The 17,987-nt window shown below is 37.5% G+C and overlaps 1 protein-coding gene across 1 annotated transcript in view; it reads right to left on the bottom strand.

Annotated features, from left to right (window-relative positions):
- LOC136885417 (gastrula zinc finger protein XlCGF46.1) overlaps positions 1–17,987 on the bottom strand; it is a 293,140-nt gene that overhangs the window by 16,322 nt on the left and 258,831 nt on the right. The gene's annotated exons all lie outside the window — the stretch shown is intronic.

Raw genomic sequence — 17,987 nt, 5'->3', positions numbered from 1 at the left:
GGTAGGCAACACTGCTCAGCTCATCCTATTAATTAAATGAAATAAGTTTCGTTATGATAGATAGGTACTGAACTGTGATGACAATAGAGTTAAACTAAAGTATTATTAAGGTCCACCTTTTCAATACAAAATGTACAGTGTTTAAATTACATATATGATTAGGGGCTAGTTTCGACCTAATAGTAGGTCATCATCAGCCTAAAGCAAATTAAAACATAAGTACCGAAGAAATTAAACAATGTAAGGACACATAAGGCCTCGTAAATGTACATACCATGTGAGGTATTGAGAAATGATTTAAGGAGACGTGCAGCAATATGTTAAAAAATAACTCTATGACTGAGATTCATGAAAAGTCCGGTGCTCATTAAAAAGATGTTAAAGGTAGGAATCCTTGAGTTGCTGGATAAGGAGATTAGTATATGCTGGCTCCTTAAAGATGGTGTTATCCAACTGAAGAACAACTGAGCCGAAGTCGTTTATTTAAAATTGAAGTCCAGTGTGCCGTACGGCATTAAAATGTTGTTAGGGATGGAAATCTCTAAGTTGCAGGTCAAGGAATTCAATATATGCTGGCTCCTTAAATATGCTATTATACATTCGAAGTACAACTGAGCCGAAGTTATGTTGTTTATCAAGATATTCATAGATGTAAGAACACAGGGATGCTAGAAAGGGTCTTCTGTTTTTTGGAACTTGAAGGATGGTGATTGTTGTGCACGGAGGCTTAAGAATCAAGAGATGCGCTACACTATGTTAAAAAACAGAGATTCATAAAAAAGTCCAGAGTGCCGTATAAAAGTAAGAAGTTGTAAAAGTAATCCTTAAATTGCTGGTCATGGAAATCGATAAAGGCTGGCTCCCAAGCGATGCTGTTGTTCATTCAGAGATCAATTGAATTGTAGTAACACTGTCATCTCAAGGTGTTTATAAACTTGATACATATGTGGATGCGAAGTATACTGATAGAAGAAAGTTCTTCTGTTTCTAGAATCTTGAAGGACGGTGGATGTTATGTGAGACTGATTAATACATAGAGTTAAATAAAGGCGGATAGAAATTTGCAGTTCATTTGACTCTGAATAAAAGACAGCAAAGAAAGAAAGAATTAAGTCAGGTTGAAGGAAATACTTAAATAAAATGTCATATAGAATAGAATAGATTTATTTATCATCAACAGGTTATTTTCCCAATTAAAGATAATTCAATAAAACATAAAATACAACAAATACACCTTAAATAAATAACACTACTTTCCTAAAACAAAAACCAAGAACAAACTAAATCTAGACACCATTATATATGCATATTTTAACACCTTGAATGGATAAATAATTAAAATTAAATCTCCTAAAATAATTGACATTATTAAACTACATCAAGTAACATTTACATATATATATATCTTACAGATAGGGCCTTACATTCATGAGGTTATTAGGGCACGTCTGATTTTAGATGGGGGTGAGTGAAAAAGGTCCACTGATTCACCCACCTCATTCAGTAATGTTAGTGCCCTCACAAGCCATGAGTTAGCCCGAGCCACACTTCCCATGCCCTCATGCTCATAGTCTCACAAAAGGACTCGTTATAGGACAAAGAGAGAGAAATAGTCAAACCCTTGTAGCTGATGCATTTCTTGAACCTAATTTGGAATCTTTCCAAGTTTTATCTTAAATACTGATGAGAAGGTAGCCACTCTTCGCAACAGTATTCTAATGATGGCCTGATTAGAGTGCAAAACAAAGTTTTTAGAGTTCTAGGAGAAACAAATTCGGCACAATTTCTTTTCAGAAAGCCAAGTAATTTAAACCCTTTCCTAGAAATCTTGTCTAAATATTTCTCAAAGGAAAGACCGTAGGAGTTTGAAAGTGTCACACCAAGATCATTTCATTCACACGAGCTATTTGGAAATTGCATAAATGGTAAGGGTAATTTACTCGTTCTACCTTACATGAAAATGCAATTGCGTTGCTTTTTGAAGTATTCAAACCAAGCAGCCACTTTTTACACTAGTTACTTAGGAGATTTAAGTCAGACTGTAGCAACTTACAGTCCAACTCACTATTGACCACCTTAACGTTCTTTAGATCGTCAGCATAGAGAAGGCAATTACTGTGTTGTATAACTGATGTTATATCATTTATAAATATGACAAAGAAAAGAGGGCCAAGTAAAGAGCCTTGGGGGACACCTGAGGTAGGGTGGTACGGCTTTGACATAATACCATCAGCTTTTAATATGCAAACCCCATTAATGAGATAGCTTCCAATCCACTCAAAAGCACTTCCTCCTATCCCATGTTGTGACAATTTTGTCACCGGTTGGTGGGACGGAGAACGGAAACTACAGTCTGTTTGGAAATGTAAAATTTAATTTTTTTTATTTGTCTGAAGGATTTAATTTTTTTTTGCAACTCTGGACTCTACTGGAATTTTGTGACCGCAAGAAATATTGAACTGTATGAACATTTCAACATGCAAAAGTGTTTTGGAGTGATTTTTTTTAAATGTAGTTTTTATGTAATCTGATGTAAAATTTGTAAGGTGATTTATTTTGGAGCATCCTGTACCTGTACTGCAAGCGCGGTTTCCTATGATGAAATTTTGGTGTTGTAATCGTAATGTTCCAGAACTTGTGCAATTGCTAACGATGTTAAAATGACCATATATGGTCACAAGATTTCCTATTGGCAAAAAGGTCCAGGAATCTAGGGTAAGTTTGATCTTATTGGTTGATTGTAATCGGGCCATTTCCGGCCTTGTGGCCGGCTTCGAAAAATGATGCGTGAGCTCGGCGTCTTTTCCATCCGACCGCCGAAGCGAGCGTTCGCGCTCGAGGGCTGCTGCCCTCGGGAACTCCTGCCTTTCCGAAGTAAGTGTTATTTCAGTGTTTTGCAATGTTGTTCTCAATGTTTTCTGGTTTCGTTTCATTTAGTTTAATTCCTTTGGTGTTTCGTTATTTCCTTGCTTAATGTCATCCTAAAAGTTTAATTTGATGAGTCCGAGTTTACCCTAGGTTCCAATTGTCGTACTTTCAATTCTTTCATCCTTTAAATACTTTCGCTTTAAACTATACCTTTAATGTAGCATCACCTTCTTTGTTAAATCAAATTGTATGTTAACTATACCTTTAATGTAGCATCACCTTCTTTGTTAAATCAAATTGTATGTTAAGTTACTTAAGTATGTCTTGTTTCCATGTCGTGGAACTGTATTTGTAAAATTTTGTCATTTTTAATATAGTAGAGCTAGAGGGTGTTTCGTGCAAGTCTTTTCTCCCCCATAACGTCATACGTTCCCATGGACCTCGATAAGGGCTTCCCGCAGCTTCCACATCCTGTCTTAGTTGTCATTTTTAGGCCTGTAAGTGTTCACTGTTTTGGTTTATATGAATTCTCCGGCACAGCGTCATTTTCTTTCCTATCTCATTATCATTATTATTATTTATTACTATGTTATTTTATTATTTCTATATTATTTTTATTTATGTACAAGTCAGAAATTCCGCGGTTACATTTGATATCAGAGCGTGTGTTATGGAAAGGAGCGAAGGCTTACAATGATCATCCTCGGCTAACTTTTCTAAAAATTAATTTTAAATTTTTTAAGTTTGAATATAGGTTGTAAGTGTTTCGTGTGTGTTCTTAATTCCCGCTTTTGTTTTCATGATTCTTGCGCGAGTTCATCTCACCACGTGTTTTTCGTTCCGCGATGTGCAGTCTTGTGTTGCTGTGTTTCTCTTGTAATTAACGGTTGGAGGAAATGGTATGTCACCATTTGTAACAAGTTTTTTTTGTTTCGTTAATTTCAATAAATTTTCCTGTGTGGCAAGATTTCGCTTGACCACGTGTTTTTTTAGTAAAGTGATATCTTCACATGTCGTGTGCTGTGTTCGCGTTCCGAAAGACTTCTTTGATAAATTTCAATATGTTTGATTATGTCAAGTTGTTTTTTTTCTTCGATTCGTGTGTTTTCATCGTAACACCTGTGGGATTACTTGTTGCTTTAGGCTATGTCATTAAATTATGCTAAATGCTGTACTTCAGTGCGTGACGTAATGTTATCTCCCAAACAGCTGAGTTGCGTATTGTGTTGAAAACAGATGATTGCTTGACTAACTTCCGAGATTGTGAGCGCTCAATTCAATCTTATAAAAGTTTCTCGTGTCGTAATCATCTTCTTTTTCTGCTTCCGGATACGTAAATTGTAGTGTGAATTGTCACAGTGATCATTGTGTTCTGGTTAAATTTTAGCACGGAGTTTCCTTAGTTTTTCTGTAATTTCTGTTTTGGTAAATTTTCGGTAACAATTTTAAGGTTATGTTGTGAATTTTCGTCTATTTCTTCGAGTGTTTTCCTGTTCGTAAATCTCGTGTTTCGGCAAATTATTTTCTAAATTTTGGTTCTTGTCGCCTGGTATGTTATATTTGGTACTATTCTACGTGTGTGATCTTCTAAAGTAATTTTACGTTGTATTTTAGCTCAGTATATATTTAAATTTCCGGTCATGTGTTGTTTTTGGTCTTTTGCTGGATCTGGGTTCGTTTCCAAGTAGGTATGGGACTATTTTGGTGACTGTTTCCCAACTAGCTGCTAAATTACGAAAGTTTCCTAGTTTGTCTTGTGCTTTTCCATCGTGTAAGTGTCGGTTTCCTTGTCACGTATATTTATTTACCCGTGTATTCCTATATTTGCTAGGGAGGGTTCTATGAGGACTTGGATAGGCTCATAGGGTGACACGTGTTCACCATATCTTTAGACCAGGTAATGCTGAGGCTCATTTTGGGCAAATTTGACGGGTTACAGATCTGCACTTGTGCTCGTGACATGTTGGAAATCTAGTGTATCTGGTATGAGATTCCTCGTAATCTTTTTCTTGGTATTAGGTGCTTAGATGGAAAATGATGTCCCTTGTGATTATAAGAATGATTACTAGGAAGATTTTCTGCAAATGTTCATTTTGGTGTCCTTACGCTGAGCTATAAATTGGTTAATTCTTAGTAGGTCTGCAGGTTGTCAAGATTTTATTTTTGTTATTTTAAATTTGTCACTAGTGAAATTTTGAAGGTATCGTCAATATTTTATTTCTGTTATTTTAAATCTGTCACTAGTGAAATTTTGAAGGTATCGTGATTTAGCTAAGCCGCTCAGTTAATTTTTCTGCTTGTTTTGTCTTGTTCGATTTTATCGATATTAAAAATTTCTTGCATTACGGGTTCGTGTCTTCTAAATTTATGTACTCAGTTTGTAGAAGTATGGGATTCTGTAGACTGAGTACGGTTCTAAATTTGTAGCTGTGCTGTATCTGTCCTACGATTTTTGAATATAATTGTGCCTTGGGTAGGCATGTGTGAGTGTACTGAGACTTAGAGCTTAAGAGTCTCATTGTTGTGTGATAAGTTCAAGGGTACTTGAGGTCATGTTCTGATGTTCTGTCCTTTTATTTTGTGGGTACTTCTTGATGTGTCATCGCACGGGTGTGTGTATGTATGTGTACTGTGTTTGTATGTCATGTGATGAGTCAGTATTGAGGTCGTCCGTGCCTTTTACCATTGGTTGATTATGCTGATTCAGTGATCGTCGCACTTGTTTTGGTGGTTTGATGTTGTCTGTGTGTATGTCGAAGGACAGATAAGCTTGGTAGTCTTGTGTGTCGTGTGGTTATCTGGTAATCTCTGGTATGAAGGTTGTTCTTGTACCTTTTTATTTCTTATATCAGTGAGTTGGATGTCTGCATGTGCACTCTTGCATCGCTTTTGTTTTTCATTTTTGAGTTCCTGTTGATAAAGTAATATGATTTTGATTTGGTATTCCTGGCTGTATTGCGCCTTCATTTGACTGGTGTGACACGTAATACGTAATGTGAGTTTATCTATGTAAAAATTTCATGAGTACATGACATGGTAATAAATAGTGACTTACTAACCTCAATTCATTGAAAGTGGTTGCAAGCCAACGTAATTAGTTATTTCTCGGTTTTGAGTTCCCTTGTAACATTCTAATTCTTCCGTTTATTTGTTTTGTTCTGTTCCTTAATGTTGGGTGATTAAGAATGCACACAGTAACTTAATTTGGTAGTTATAAGGAATTAGTTGTAAGCAAATTTTAATTAATTGGCGCGCACTATTTTTCGGGTTTTGTAGTTATAATTTAGTTAAGTCATGTTAGTTGTAATGGGAAGGGTTATTTATAATCATGTTAGATATAATTTAATGTAATGTCTGTTGGAGTAAGTTTAGAAGTTTATTCATGATTAGTTAGGGATTTTATAATGATTTGGCACTAGGGTAAACTCTGGCAAATTTTCTTTTAGTTTTTTAACATTCCTAAATTTTGAAATTCTGAAATAGCACTTGCCAGGAGGGCTGGGGTTTCCCAGAAACATGAGAGGGAATCTCCTTAAGGAGGCTTGTTATTGTTAATGAAAAAACACAAAAAACCCACCCTCGAAACTCGAGGCTCTTCGTAACGTCATCAATAGTTCAGGCCAGTGGCCTAAATTCTTCAGTTCCAAATTTCTGCTGCGTATGTTTATGTTCCAGTTACTGCTATGCCACTGACTTTTCAACCTGGGATATCTATTTGGAGTCTGCAACGCACCTATTGGCCACTAATGTCTGATGGTGGAATGGAAAGGTGTTTAATGGTGGCAGTAGTCTCTGCTGTGCCACCCATAGAGTTAGTAAATAATACACTAGAGGTAGCATTGGCGCTGCAGTCGCGTGCGAAGTTGAAAGAGCGCGCTGTTTGGCAAAAGCTGATTTGTTTGGCACTGTCAGTACTGGAGCTTCCCGCTAAATTTAAGTATATACTTCTCTGAAGGAAAATGCCAGTCTCCTGTGCAGCTTATGGCTGCATAGAGAGGTTCATAAAGGGCAGTGGCGTATCATTTCACAGGTACGTTTCCTTGAAGTTCATTTCCGTGCGTATAAAATAATACGTTGCATGACACTTATTGTCATGTGAATTGGCCTACGTAAGCTGACTTAATGACTGATTCCCCTGTCGGCGTGAATGAATTTCTTTGGATCTTTCCTTGAAGACTGAAATTAATGTTTTAGGAAATATAAGGGATGACATTTTCCTTTCACTGAAAGCGAATATGCAGAAAAATACCGAGCAAGTGGCTGTAGGCTTTAGGTCACATAGCTGTCAGCTTGCATTCAGGAGATAGTGGGTTTGAACCCCACTGTCAGGAGCCCTGAAGATGGTTTCCAATTTTTACACGAGGCAAATGATGGGGCTGTACCCTAATTAAGGCCACAGTCGTTTCCTTCCCACTCCTACCCCTTTCCGATCCCATAGTCGCCGTAAGACCTGTGTGTGTCGGTGCGACATAAAGCAAATTGGTACAAAAAATAAAATAAGAAAAGATGTACATGATAGCCTGGAATTGTGCTTCGTTTTTCACTTTCTGTGTATATTTATAGCATTAAAAGCTACTGAATATATTTTCTGTATATACAGTTTGTTGCTTTCCCTTCGTACAATACGTGTAGCAGTCCTCATTCATACCTTACCAGATTTTAAAATATAGAGACTATTATAGATGTCCTGCACCGTGTGAACATCTGAATCCTTTACTTTCGTCAATATTATTCCCTGAAAAGTCATATAGAGATATAAGCATAATAAATTATTGACCAAGCGAGTTTACCGCGCGGTTAGGGCCACGGTGGTGGTGGTGGTGATTAATGTTTTAAGAGGAAGTACAACTAGGCAACCATCCTCTATATAACACTAATTAGAGGGGGAAAAAGGAAGGGATCCGACACTTCGAAAAATGAAGATATCGGCCAAAGAAAGACAAGGGCCACGAAGGGCGTGAAAATGAAAGACTCCCTAGCCCTCGCAAACCTAATAGCGTCGGGGTCTGAAAAGAACAAGAGTTGACCAAGAGAGGTCGGATAGGATAGATAAAAGTGAGGAGCCTGGCACAAGTAAGTGGAAGCAATGCCAGGACTCAGCTGAGGGCCCCGTGGTCGCCAACCCACGCTCCAAAGTTCAGAGTCCCTGAGGCCCCGTTTAGTCGCCTCTTACGACAGGCAGGGGATACCGTGGGTGTTATTCTACCGCCCCCACCCACAGGGGGAGGTTAGGGCCACGCAGCTGTAAGCTTGCTTTCGGGAAATAGTGGGTTCAAACCCCACAGTCGGCAGCCCCGAAGATGGTTTTCCGTGGTTTCCCATTTTCACACCAGGTAAATGCCGAGGATGTACCTTAATTAAGCACACGGGCGCTTCCTTCCCACTCCTAGTCTTTTCCTATCCCATCGTCGCCATAAGGACTATCTGTGTCGGTGCGATGTTAAACAAATTGTAAAAATTATTATAAGTATTTTTTCGGTTCTCTTCAATCATTTAAGTTACCACTCTCCCTTTCCATTAACGGAAATCATTTTATAAGTTAAAATCTTAAAGCGATTCATGCATTTCAGGAAAAACTAAATAAAAACTCCATAATAGTATGAAACCACAACCGAGTGTCGTATTTCCACTTGTAATCGCGTTTAGAAAACATCGACAATAATAATAATAATAATAATAATAATAATAATAATAATAATAATAATAATAATAATAATAATAATAATAATAATCAGAAAATGAAATCATACTGGGCCAAGAAAAAGCAGAAGACCTTAACTAAGAGTTAAGACGAGCTCCGTGGTCCCTAGTAGGCCAAAACGAATAATAATAATAATAATAATAATAATAATAATAATAATAATAATAATAATGGCTTTACGTCCCACTACCTACTTACACGGTTTTCGGAGACGCTGAGGTGTCAGATTTTTTCCCACGGGAGTTCTTTCATGTGCCAGTAAATTTATCTGCAAGAGGCTGACATATTTGAGCATCTTCAAGTATCATCGGGCTGAGCCAGGCTCAAACCTGCCAACTTGGGTTTAGAAAGCCAGCGTCTAAACCAGTGATAACAATATTTTGCCTACTTTACCCCAAAATCTCGCCAACGCTTTTAGGCCTAAAAACTCGCTCACCGCTTCGTACAAGAGAGGACATTTTCGACCGTTGAGCAGAACTATACCAAAGTCCTGGTCATTTACACAAAAGATAGCGAAATATACGTGCCCTCCTTCTAAATCTATGTTGTTAGAAGACTTAATATGAACAGTATATTGATTTTGTGTTTCTTAACTGCACCTGAACACCGTGCTCTTTTATCACGCATTTCTCTTGTATTTATGCTTTTAGGGCTTTCTTTCTTACTGGAGAGAAGCATCGCAAGTATACTGTAATATCTGAGAATGTTTACATGTAAGAATTTTAAACCATATCTGTATCCACACAGTTTTAAAAGTCCTTTATTTACATTGATGAGTATAGCGGAGTGAGCTTTTTGCCAAACAGCTGAGATTTCAACATGCTCCGCTGGCTACAGCGATTCTCTCGTAGACGGTGGCGCCAATGCTACCTCTAGTGTATAATTTACTAACTCTATGGTGCCACCTACCTTCGCCAGTTATGGACCTGTTCACTAAGTTGGGTGGGCTGTGCTGAGGCTGTAAGTGAGCTATGGTTGGACTGCAATATGGATGGAGACGTTGGCAACGGCCGCGGTCAGCGACTTCGTTTGACAGCGATACCAACGCTCTACTGGTTTTTGCTTGTATGGACGTTCCTGAAGAGAATGATGATAAGAAATTGTGGTGTGGTGCAATTTGTGGCGTTGTGAAAATATTCTGATCTCCATTAAGCCTCCCGTTTTGGTAAAATTTTTTTGTCGAGCTAGGCTCGACTTTGGGAGGAGGAGAATGTCACCGGTTGGTGGGACGGAGAACTGAAACTACAGTCTGTTTGGAAATGTAAAATTTAATTTTTTTTATTTGTCTGAAGGATTTAATTTTTTTTTTTTGCAACTCTGGACTCTACTGGAATTTTGTGACCGCAAGAAATGTTGAACTGTATGAACATTTCAACATGCAAAAGTGTTTTGGAGTGATTTTTTTAAAATGTAGTTTTTATGTAATCTGATGTAAAATTTGTAAGGTGATTTATTTTGGAGCATCCTGTACCTGTACTGCAAGCGCGGTTTCCTATGATGAAATTTTGGTGTTGTAATCGTAATGTTCCAGAACTTGTGCAATTGCTAACGATGTTAAAATGACCATATATGGTCACAAGATTTCCTATTGGCAAAAAGGTCCAGGAATCTAGGGTAAGTTTGATCTTATTGGTTGATTGTAATCGGGCCATTTCCGGCCTTGTGGCCGGCTTCGAAAAATGATGCGTGAGCTCGGCGTCTTTTCCATCCGACCGCCGAAGCGAGCGTTCGCGCTCGAGGGCTGCTGCCCTCGGGAACTCCTGCCTTTCCGAAGTAAGTGTTATTTCAGTGTTTTGCAATGTTGTTCTCAATGTTTTCTGGTTTCGTTTCATTTAGTTTAATTCCTTTGGTGTTTCGTTATTTCCTTGCTTAATGTCATCCTAAAAGTTTAATTTGATGAGTCCGAGTTTACCCTAGGTTCCAATTGTCGTACTTTCAATTCTTTCATCCTTTAAATACTTTCGCTTTAAACTATACCTTTAATGTAGCATCACCTTCTTTGTTAAATCAAATTGTATGTTAACTATACCTTTAATGTAGCATCACCTTCTTTGTTAAATCAAATTGTATGTTAAGTTACTTAAGTATGTCTTGTTTCCATGTCGTGGAACTGTATTTGTAAAATTTTGTCATTTTTAATATAGTAGAGCTAGAGGGTGTTTCGTGCAAGTCTTTTCTCCCCCATAACGTCATACGTTCCCATGGACCTCGATAAGGGCTTCCCGCAGCTTCCACATCCTGTCTTAGTTGTCATTTTTAGGCCTGTAAGTGTTCACTGTTTTGGTTTATATGAATTCTCCGGCACAGCGTCATTTTCTTTCCTATCTCATTATCATTATTATTATTTATTACTATGTTATTTTATTATTTCTATATTATTTTTATTTATGTACAAGTCAGAAATTCCGCGGTTACATTTGATATCAGAGCGTGTGTTATGGAAAGGAGCGAAGGCTTACAATGATCATCCTCGACTAACTTTTCTAAAAATTAATTTTAAATTTTTTAAGTTTGAATATAGGTTGTAAGTGTTTCGTGTGTGTTCTTAATTCCCGCTTTTGTTTTCATGATTCTTGCGCGAGTTCATCTCACCACGTGTTTTTCGTTCCGCGATGTGCAGTCTTGTGTTGCTGTGTTTCTCTTGTAATTAACGGTTGGAGGAAATGGTATGTCACCATTTGTAACAAGTTTTTTTTGTTTCGTTAATTTCAATAAATTTTCCTGTGTGGCAAGATTTCGCTTGACCACGTGTTTTTTTAGTAAAGTGATATCTTCACATGTCGTGTGCTGTGTTCGCGTTCCGAAAGACTTCTTTGATAAATTTCAATATGTTTGATTATGTCAAGTTGTTTTTTTTTCTTCGATTCGTGTGTTTTCATCGTAACACCTGTGGGATTACTTGTTGCTTTAGGCTATGTCATTAAATTATGCTAAATGCTGTACTTCAGTGCGTGACGTAATGTTATCTCCCAAACAGCTGAGTTGCGTATTGTGTTGAAAACAGATGATTGCTTGACTAACTTCCGAGATTGTGAGCGCTCAATTCAATCTTATAAAAGTTTCTCGTGTCGTAATCATCTTCTTTTTCTGCTTCCAGATATGTAAATTGTAGTGTGAATTGTCACAGTGATCATTGTGTTCTGGTTAAATTTTAGCACAGAGTTTCCTTAGTTTTTCTGTAATTTCTGTTTTGGTAAATTTTCGGTAACAATTTTAAGGTTATGTTGTGAATTTTCGTCTATTTCTTCGAGTGTTTTCCTGTTCGTAAATCTCGTGTTTCGGCAAATTATTTTCTAAATTTTGGTTCTTGTCGCCTGGTATGTTATATTTGGTACTATTCTACGTGTGTGATCTTCTAAAGTAATTTTACGTTGTATTTTAGCTCAGTATATATTTAAATTTCCGGTCATGTGTTGTTTTTGGTCTTTTGCTGGATCTGGGTTCGTTTCCAAGTAGGTATGGGACTATTTTGGTGACTGTTTCCCAACTAGCTGCTAAATTACGAAAGTTTCCTAGTTTGTCTTGTGCTTTTCCATCGTGTAAGTGTCGGTTTCCTTGTCACGTATATTTATTTACCCGTGTATTCCTATATTTGCTAGGGAGGGTTCTATGAGGACTTGGATAGGCTCATAGGGTGACACGTGTTCACCATATCTTTAGACCAGGTAATGCTGAGGCTCATTTTGGGCAAATTTGACGGGTTACAGATCTGCACTTGTGCTCGTGACATGTTGGAAATCTAGTGTATCTGGTATGAGATTCCTCGTAATCTTTTTCTTGGTATTAGGTGCCTAGATGGAAAATGATGTCCCTTGTGATTATAAGAATGATTACTAGGAAGATTTTCTGCAAATGTTCATTTTGGTGTCCTTACGCTGAGCTATAAATTGGTTAATTCTTAGTAGGTCTGCAGGTTGTCAAGATTTTATTTTTGTTATTTTAAATTTGTCACTAGTGAAATTTTGAAGGTATCGTCAATATTTTATTTCTGTTATTTTAAATCTGTCACTAGTGAAATTTTGAAGGTATCGTGATTTAGCTAAGCCGCTCAGTTAATTTTTCTGCTTGTTTTGTCTTGTTCGATTTTATCGATATTAAAAATTTCTTGCATTACGGGTTCGTGTCTTCTAAATTTATGTACTCAGTTTGTAGAAGTATGGGATTCTGTAGACTGAGTACGGTTCTAAATTTGTAGCTGTGCTGTATCTGTCCTACGATTTTTGAATATAATTGTGCCTTGGGTAGGCATGTGTGAGTGTACTGAGACTTAGAGCTTAAGGGTCTCATTGTTGTGTGATAAGTTCAAGGGTACTTGAGGTCATGTTCTGATGTTCTGTCCTTTTATTTTGTGGGTACTTCTTGATGTGTCATCGCACGGGTGTGTGTATGTATGTGTACTGTGTTTGTATGTCATGTGATGAGTCAGTATTGAGGTCGTCCGTGCCTTTTACCATTGGTTGATTATGCTGATTCAGTGATCGTCGCACTTGTTTTGGTGGTTTGATGTTGTCTGTGTGTATGTCGAAGGACAGATAAGCTTGGTAGTCTTGTGTGTCGTGTGGTTATCTGGTAATCTCTGGTATGAAGGTTGTTCTTGTACCTTTTTATTTCTTATATCAGTGAGTTGGATGTCTGCATGTGCACTCTTGCATCGCTTTTGTTTTTCATTTTTGAGTTCCTGTTGATAAAGTAATATGATTTTGATTTGGTATTCCTGGCTGTATTGCACCTTCATTTGACTGGTGTGACACGTAATACGTAATGTGAGTTTATCTATGTAAAATTTCATGAGTACATGACATGGTAATAAATAGTGACTTACTAACCTCAATTCATTGAAAGTGGTTGCAAGCCAACGTAATTAATTATTTCTCGGTTTTGAGTTCCCTTGTAACATTCTAATTCTTCCGTTTATTTGTTTTGTTCTGTTCCTTAATGTTGGGTGATTAAGAATGCACACAGTAACTTAATTTGGTAGTTATAAGGAATTAGTTGTAAGCAAATTTTAATTAATTGGCGCGCACTATTTTTCGGGTTTTGTAGTTATAATTTAGTTAAGTCATGTTAGTTGTAATGGGAAGGGTTATTTATAATCATGTTAGATATAATTTAATGTAATGTCTGTTGGAGTAAGTTTAGAAGTTTATTCATGATTAGTTAGGGATTTTATAATGATTTGGCACTAGGGTAAACTCTGGCAAATTTTCTTTTAGTTTTTTAACATTCCTAAATTTTGAAATTCTGAAATAGCACTTGCCAGGAGGGCTGGGGTTTCCCAGAAACATGAGAGGGAATCTCCTTAAGGAGGCTTGTTATTGTTAATGAAAAAACACAAAAAACCCACCCTCGAAACTCGAGGCTCTTCGTAACGTCATCAATAGTTCAGGCCAGTGGCCTAAATTCTTCAGTTCCAAATTTCTGCTGCGTATGTTTATGTTCCAGTTACTGCTATGCCACTGACTTTTCAACCTGGGATATCTATTTGGAGTCTGCAACGCACCTATTGGCCACTAATGTCTGATGGTGGAATGGAAAGGTGTTTAATGGTGGCAGTAGTCTCTGCTGTGCCACCTACCTTCGCCAGTTATGGACCTGTTCACTAAGTTGGGTGGGCTGTGCTGAGGCTGTAAGTGAGCTATGGTTGGACTGCAATATGGATGGAGACGTTGGCAACGGCCGCGGTCAGCGACTTCGTTTGACAGCGATACCAACGCTCTACTGGTTTTTGCTTGTATGGACGTTCCTGAAGAGAATGATGATAAGAAATTGTGGTGTGGTGCAATTTGTGGCGTTGTGAAAATATTCTGATCTCCATTAAGCCTCCCGTTTTGGTAACATTTTGTCGAGCTGGGCTCGACTTTGGGAGGAGGAGAATGTCACCGGTTGGTGGGACGGAGAACTGAAACTACAGTCTGTTTGGAAATGTAAAATTTAATTTTTTTTATTTGTCTGAAGGATTTAATTTCTTTTTTGCAACTCTGGACTCTACTGGAATTTTGTGACCGCAAGAAATGTTGAACTGTATGAACATTTCAACATGCAAAAGTGTTTTGGAGTGATTTTTTTAAAATGTAGTTTTTATGTAATCTGATGTAAAATTTGTAAGGTGATTTATTTTGGAGCATCCTGTACCTGTACTGCAAGCGCGGTTTCCTATGATGAAATTTTGGTGTTGTAATCGTAATGTTCCAGAACTTGTGCAATTGCTAACGATGTTAAAATGACCATATATGGTCACAAGATTTCCTATTGGCAAAAAGGTCCAGGAATCTAGGGTAAGTTTGATCTTATTGGTTGATTGTAATCGGGCCATTTCCGGCCTTGTGGCCGGCTTCGAAAAATGATGCGTGAGCTCGGCGTCTTTTCCATCCGACCGCCGAAGCGAGCGTTCGCGCTCGAGGGCTGCTGCCCTCGGGAACTCCTGCCTTTCCGAAGTAAGTGTTATTTCAGTGTTTTGCAATGTTGTTCTCAATGTTTTCTGGTTTCGTTTCATTTAGTTTAATTCCTTTGGTGTTTCGTTATTTCCTTGCTTAATGTCATCCTAAAAGTTTAATTTGATGAGTCCGAGTTTACCCTAGGTTCCAATTGTCGTACTTTCAATTCTTTCATCCTTTAAATACTTTCGCTTTAAACTATACCTTTAATGTAGCATCACCTTCTTTGTTAAATCAAATTGTATGTTAACTATACCTTTAATGTAGCATCACCTTCTTTGTTAAATCAAATTGTATGTTAAGTTACTTAAGTATGTCTTGTTTCCATGTCGTGGAACTGTATTTGTAAAATTTTGTCATTTTTAATATAGTAGAGCTAGAGGGTGTTTCGTGCAAGTCTTTTCTCCCCCATAACGTCATACGTTCCCATGGACCTCGATAAGGGCTTCCCGCAGCTTCCACATCCTGTCTTAGTTGTCATTTTTAGGCCTGTAAGTGTTCACTGTTTTGGTTTATATGAATTCTCCGGCACAGCGTCATTTTCTTTCCTATCTCATTATCATTATTATTATTTTACTACTGGTATTACCTTATTATTATTATTATTATTATTATTATTATTATTATTAAGGTAATCGTAATTGTCCTGAAAGAACGTTACAAATTTGATGAGTAGAGCATCATGTTGAACTGAATCAAAGGCTTAGGAGAAGTCCGTGTGAACAACATCCAATTGTTACCTCCTGTCCAGCAATCCGCAGTGTTGACGCAAGATTAGAACAACGTCCAGGAAGTTCTCGTTTCTTGTTGGGAAGTGACACATTTGCATGAGACCGAATTCACTGACGATTTCAAGAAGTAAGAAGACTTCCACACATCTTTGTTTTGTAACAGGACCAGGATTCCAAGCCAAATGCCTGATGTTAAAGTCTGCGCAAACTACAAGGATATCCTGCAGGTTTAAAAGAGCTGTGACGTTGACAAGTGTTGCTGGAAGATTACTCATCCTAGCAGTCACTTCGTTCGGTGGCAGGTAGCAGCATACTACAAACACAGACCTTCCTGATGCTGGGGTGGCCTTGACCACGAGACACTCCCAGTCTCCCACCAGCTCTGACCGGGAAACTGGCCTTAGAGCAGATTTCACAGCAATCATAATGCCTCCCCCTTTCACTTTGCTACTATGGACCTCGTGTCTGTCTTGACGAAAACACACAGTAATCAGTAGACAACTGTTCATTATCACCAACAGATTCATTTAGCCAACTTTCAACTATACAAATACAATCCTTGCTGGCATCACTGAAAGCGAGGTTAAAGTCCGTCAAAGAATTATACATGCTCCCCAAATTTTGGTAGAAGAAATTCATACCGCTGTCATGCTGGGGTCCTGGGTTCAGATGGATATCGCCGGACAAAGCCAATAGAAGCACACAAATCGCTGAACCAGGTATCTTTGGGTTAGAGTTCGTCTGTTGTTTTCTCGCAGACAAACCGCCTGGTTGTGACATCACCAGATACATAGTTCCATTTAAAACCAGCATGTGGGCCGAAATACGAAGCTCCGAAACATTCACAAAAGCGTTTTCCCAACGGTTTTCATATTTCTCGTCGAAATCTAGCACATTCTCGTCCCGGAGATGAAGAGAGAATTGAGGGAAGGTGAGGTTCAAAGGAAATCTTGAGCACAAAGTGAAGGGAAAAAAGAAGTGAAAGGAAAGGAAATGGAAGGAGAAAACAGGGGGCAATTTATTAAGGCAGGGCTGAGGAATGTGGGAATATGGAAGTAAGTACTGTACTGTAAATAGAATGAAGAATTGGGCGTTCATAATTTGAATGAGCAGGTCAAAAGAAGGCTCAGTTTTTCGGAAATGTCGTTAAGATTGAAGTTGGATTAAAATATTGGTCTAGATTTATAAAGCAGTTCTCTGATATGTTAAGGAGGGATCCTTTATGCATAATTTTGAGAAATTCCATATCATGTTTAATGTCTGTAAATTTATGATTATAATCATTCATGTGTTGACCAACTGCTGAAAACTTATACTATTTCAGTGAATTGACATGTTCCAAGTATCGTATTTTAAAGCTCAACACAAGAAAAATTGCAGCTGTTGCATTTTACCCTATATACACCAGATTTTGAATAGTTCTATTAATAGATGATGAGTTTTGTAAGAGTGTAGCATTATTATTGTTGGTTCTGAAGGAAATTTTAATATCATGTTTTTTAAAAACGTGAGTTACCTTATAAATATCTTTATTCAATGTAAAGGTACAAAATAAAGAAACATTTGGTTTTTTTTCAGGAGTGGTTACAGGACGATGTTTGTATTTCTTGATACCTTCAATGAAAGAACTATTATATCCATTGAGTTTAGCAATCATATCGATACTGTTCAATCCTTTTTAAGATCACTTTCAGTCATTGGGACAGTACAGGCTCGATGAACCATACTACAGTAATATAAGCTGCTATTTTATGTATTTGGGGATGAGAGGAATCTTAACGAATAGTGGAAGCTGTTTGGGTAGGTTTTCTGAAAATATTTAATTTTAAGGAATTTGGTTGCCTAATGATGGTCAAGTCTAAAAAGGTTATTCTTTGTTCAAATTCAGATTCGAGTGTAATTTTTTAAAATCTTTCTTTCTTTGCTGTCATTTATTCAGAGTCAAATGAACTGCAAATCTCTATCCACCTTTATTTAAATCTATGTATTAATCAGCCTCACGTATAATCCATCGCCCTTCAAGATTCTAGAAACAGAAGAACTTTCTTCTATCAGCATACTTCGCATCCACATATGTATCAAGTTTATAAACACCTTGAGATGACAATGTTACTAGAATTCAATTGATCTCTGAATGAACAGCAGCATCGCTTGGGAGCCAGCCTTTATCGATTTCCATGACCAGCAACTTAAGGATTACTTTTACAACTTTTTACTTTTATACGGCACTCTGGACTTTTTTAGGAATCTCTA

The sequence above is a fragment of the Anabrus simplex genome, chromosome 14 (assembly GCF_040414725.1).
Source record: "Anabrus simplex isolate iqAnaSimp1 chromosome 14, ASM4041472v1, whole genome shotgun sequence".
NCBI lineage: Eukaryota > Metazoa > Arthropoda > Insecta > Orthoptera > Tettigoniidae > Anabrus > Anabrus simplex.
This window is presented reverse-complemented; position numbering and strand designations above follow the sequence as displayed.